Source organism: Meles meles, chromosome 7, assembly GCF_922984935.1.
Source record: "Meles meles chromosome 7, mMelMel3.1 paternal haplotype, whole genome shotgun sequence".
In the NCBI taxonomy this organism is placed as follows: domain Eukaryota; kingdom Metazoa; phylum Chordata; class Mammalia; order Carnivora; family Mustelidae; genus Meles; species Meles meles.
This window is the reverse complement of record NC_060072.1, coordinates 103,142,396-103,147,381: the sequence shown is the minus strand read 5'-3', so window position 1 is coordinate 103,147,381 and position 4,986 is coordinate 103,142,396. Positions and strand designations below refer to the sequence as shown.

The window sequence follows — 4,986 nt, the reverse complement described above, 5'->3', positions numbered from 1 at the left end:
TAGATAAGCTATCGAGCTGATCTCCTGTTACCTGATGTAGTCTCAGGCTGCTACTTCTCCGCCATCTTAACTCCTCCCCTTCTATATACCACATCTTCTTTATCCATTCATCTGTTGATGGACATCTAGGTTCTTTCCATAGTTTGGCTATTGTGGACATTGCTGCTATAAACATTCAGGTGCACGTGACCCTTCGGATCATAACGTTTGTATCTTTAGGGTAAATACCCAGTAGTGCAATTGCTGGGTCATAAGGTAGCTCTATTTTCAACTTTTTGAGGAACCTCCATGCTGTTTTCCAGAGTGGTTGCACCAGCTTCATTCCCACCAACAGTGGAGGAGGGTTCCCCTTTCTCCGTATCCTCACGAGCATCTGTCATTTCCTGACTTGTTCATTTTAGCCATTCTGACTGGTGTGAGGTGATATCTCATTGTGGTTTTGATTTGTATTTCCCTGATGCCGAGTGATGTGGAGCACTTTTTCATGTGTCTGTTGGCCATCTGGATGTCTTCTTTGCAGAAATATCTGTTCCTGTCCTCTGCCATTTCTTTTTTTTTTTTAATTTATTTATTTTTTCAGCGTAACAGTATTCATTGTTTTTGCACAACACCCAGTGCTCCATGCAAAACGTGCCCTCCCTATTACCCACCACCTGTTCCCCCAGCCTCCCACCTCTGACCCTTCAAAACCCTCAGGTTGTTTTTCAGAGTCCATAGTCTCTTATGGTTTGCCTCCCCTTCCAATTTTTTTTTTTTATAAACATATGGGAGGGGGTTATGGACATTGGGGAGGGTATGTGCTATGGTGAGTGCTGTAAAGTGTGTAAACCTGGCGATTCACAGACCTGTACCTCTGGGGATAAAAATAAAATTTTTTAAAAAAATATTTATTTATTTACTTGAGAGAGAGGGAGAGAGAAAACATGAGCAGGGGAAGGGCAAAGGGAGAGGGAGATAAGCAGGCTCACTACTGAGGATGGAGGGCTCAGTCTTGTGACCCTGAGATCATGACCTGAGCCAAAATCAAGAGTCAGATGCTTAACCAACTCAGTCACCCAGGCACGTCCCAATTTCTATTTCTACAGTAACTATAGTATTCCCATTTCCCTGCATCCTTGCCAACACTTCAGAGTTCTTGACAATTTGATACGAAATGATATCCTGTTGTTTGAATTTTCATTTTCCGAATGGGTGAGCACTTTGTCTGGCTCTTTGGGTTTCCTCTTATGATTATTACCTGTTCATATCTTGTTCATTTTCTGTGTTTTTTTTTCTTTTTCTAAGTTTTTTAAAAAATAATCTGTATATGAACTTGATTATCCCTTCTGTGTCTCTTACTTTTGACTCTGATTATATATCTTTGTTGAACATACATTTTAATTTTGATGCAAAATTTATCAAATGTTTTTTGGATGGTTTTTTGGAGGGACTTCATTTTTTGCATAAGACAGGCTTCCTTATTATGTTTTACAAATTTATTTCTACATTTTCCCCCAATGTTTAAACTTCTATATTTCACATATAGATCTTTAAATTTATTTTATTTAAATTTTTTTAAAATTTTGTTTTATCAGCGTTCCAAGATTCATTGTTTATGCACCATACCCAGTGCTCCATGCAGTATGTGACCTCCTTAATACCCACCACCAGGCTCATCTAACCCCCACATCCCCACCCCCCAAAATCCTCAGTTTGTTTCTCAGAGTCCATAGTCTCTCGTGGTTCATTTCCTCCTCCGATTTCCCCCAACTCACTTCTCCTCTCCATCTCCCAGTGTCCTCCGTGTTATTCCTTATGCTCCACAAGTAAGTGAGACCATATGATAATTGACTCTCTCTGCTTGGCTTAGTTTACTCAGCATAATCTCCTCCAGTCCTGTCCATGTTGATACAAAAGTTGGGTGATGTAATATTCAGTGATTTATTAGTTGCATATAATACTCAATGCTCATCACATCACATGCCCTCCTTAATGCTCATCACCTAGTTCACATGTAGATCTTAATCTAGCTTGGGTTTATCAAGATAGAGATCTAATTTTATTTTTTTCATGTAGAAAATCATCATTCCCAATATCATAGATTGAAGAGTCTACCTTTTATCTCTGATTTGTAATACTGTCCTTACCCCTTTCTAGCTGTGTGATTTGGGTAAGTTACTTGATGTCTCCATAAAATGGGAATAATAATAATTATAATAAGTAATAATAATAAATAATAAATAATAATAATTATTATTATTATTACACACTTTCATGATATATTAGTCCAACTAAGAGCTGGTCCCTTCAAGAGCCGTCACTTTAAACTTGCCCTGCTCTTTTGAGATAGAGGAACCACATTTTTTTAAATTAGGTTTTTTAAAAAAATTTATTTGACAGAGATCACAAGTAGGCAGAGAGAGAGGAGGAGGCAGGCTCCCCGCTGAGCGGAGAACCCCATGCAGGGCTCGTCCCAGGACCCTGGCATCATTACCTGAGCTGAAGGCAGAGGCTTTAACCCACTGAGCCACCCAGGGGCCCTGAGGAACCACATTTTGATATGGATGATATACATAAACTATATAACCGTCTGTTGTGTACAGAAACACTATAAACATGATAATTTCTCTGAAGAAATAACATTGACTAAGTATTCTTTAGTATGAATGAAACTGACAGTTGAGGTAATGCCGAAATGTCCAGGCTTTCACTTTCAGAAGTGTAAAGAGATGCCAGCAATTAATTCTGAGTTTGACACAGTGATGGAAATTACAGATGGAGGGGGAGACATGAGGCTTATGATGACATAAGGACAATGAGCAATGGAAAAAGTAATAGACACTAATCAAAAGAAATGAAAGTTAAAGAATACAAAACTGGAAGTAGCCAAGGGCCAGAGGTAAATTGTTGCATCTCAGACACAGTAAGGACAGAGAGAAGATTTGAACTCAGTCAGGTCTTCTGATTTCAAAATCAGAGCTCTAACTATACTAGATCCCTTCCTGTATATGGAATGTAAAAAACACATATGGTATCAGGAGTTAGATTTGAATTCTGCTTGTATCAGTAATAGATCCGTGACTTTGCCTAGTTTCATTCTCACTAAATTGGGAACACAAATAGCTGCCTTCTATGGTTGCTGGGAGAATTGAGATAATGCTGGTGATGCCTCTGACATGTCCAGGTGCCTAATCAGTGCAGCTTCCTTCTTGAGAAATCATGTAGTTTGTATAATTAGGAATTAAATTAGGTCATCCTCAGCTTCTTTGTTGTACAAATTATTTCTACAGAAAAGTAAGACATTTATCTCAGTACTTCTTGAAGATAAAAAATTGCACCAAAATAAAGGGTGACTTTGTGATTTGGAGGCAGAAACAGTGGCCTGATTCTGAGCACATATGAGCACCACACAAGCATGTGCACACACACTCATCTGGTGTCCTAGATGGTGCCCCTCTAACTCAATCCCAGGGTTCTGTCTCTGTATTAAAACTTGCTTCTAGATTTAAAAAAAATGCCAGACCTGGGTGATTCAAATTCAAAAGTAACAAAGATTCTAGAATGGGGCTCTTTGTTTCTCCATGTTTGACAGACAGCTGCACCTTTTGGTGCAGTGCCAGCTGTTTCCCTGAGACATGATGGTCCAGGTTGGAGAAAGTGGATTTGGCCATATTGGGTGTCTGGTCACCAGGACTACTTTTAACTCTGGCAAAGTGGATATTGTCACCATCAATGACCCTTTCATTGACCTTCATTATATGGTCTACATGTTCCAGTTCCACCCATGGCAATTTCAACAGCACGGTCAAGGCTGAGAATAGAAAACTTGTCATCAGTGGAAAGTGCATCTCCATCTTCCAGGAGCAAGATCCTGCCAGTATAATGGGATGATGCTGGTGCTGAGTATGTTGTGGAGTCCAGGGTCCTTCTCACCATGGAGAAGGCTGGGGCTCACTTGAGCGGCAGGGCCAAGATGAACATCATCTCTGCCCCTTCTGCTGATGCCCCCATGTTTGTGTTGGGTGAGAACCATGAGAAGCAGGACTGTACCACCAACTGCTTGGCCCCTCCGGCCAAGGTCATCCATGAACGACTTTGGTATTGTGGAGGGACTCATGACCACACTCCATGCCATCAATGCCACCCGGAAGACTGTGGACAGCCATTCTAGGAAGCTGTGGTGTGATGGCCAAGGGACTGCTGAGAACACATCCCTGCTTCTACTGACCTGCCAAGGTTATAGGAAAGGCATCCCTGAGCTGAATGGGAAGCTCACTGGCATGGCCTTCCATGTCCCCACCCTCAGTGTGTCCACTGTGGATCTGATCTGCCACCTGGAAAAAGCTGCCAAATGCAATGACCTTAAGAAGGCAGTGAAGCAGGCAACACAGGACAGGTGAAGCAGGCAACAACAGCCCTTCAAGGACATCCTGGGCTGGTGAGGATCAGATTGTCTCCTGCACCTTTAACACCCACTCTTCCATCTTTGACACTGGGACTAGCATTGCTTTCAATGACCACTTTGTAAAACTCATTTCTTGGTATGACAATGAATTTGGCTATAGTACTGGAGGTGGGCCTTATGGCCCACATGGCCTCCGAGGAGTAAGAGCCCTCTGACCACCAGCCCCTGGTGAGAGCCCCGGGAAGGGAGAGGCCCTCAGCTGCTGGGCAGTCCTTGCTCAATTCATCCCCCAACACACTGAGAATATCCCAACTTTGACAGTTTCCATCTCAGACCCCCTGAAAAGGGGGAGTGGCTTGGGAGCCCTATCTTCTCATATACCATCAATAAAGCATACTGTACGCGGTCCAAAAAAAGATTCTATAATTGTAAGAAAATATGACATTATGATAGAATATAATGTTTATGGCATAAATTAATTATAGGTACTAGTAAATAGGTGAGGAAAGTGTTTGAGAGGAAGAGAAGATTTTCCCTCTCAAACCACTGGAAATGTGATTTTTAAAATTCCTTTTCGGGCAAGAGTGAATTTGGAGTGATTG

At 41.5% G+C, this 4,986-nt stretch overlaps 1 pseudogene; it reads left to right on the top strand.

Moving 5' to 3' along the window:
* Nucleotides 1–3,617: 3,617 nt before the first annotated feature.
* Nucleotides 3,618–4,588, top strand: LOC123946954 (annotated as a pseudogene).
* The last annotated feature ends 398 nt before the right edge of the window (nucleotides 4,589–4,986 follow it).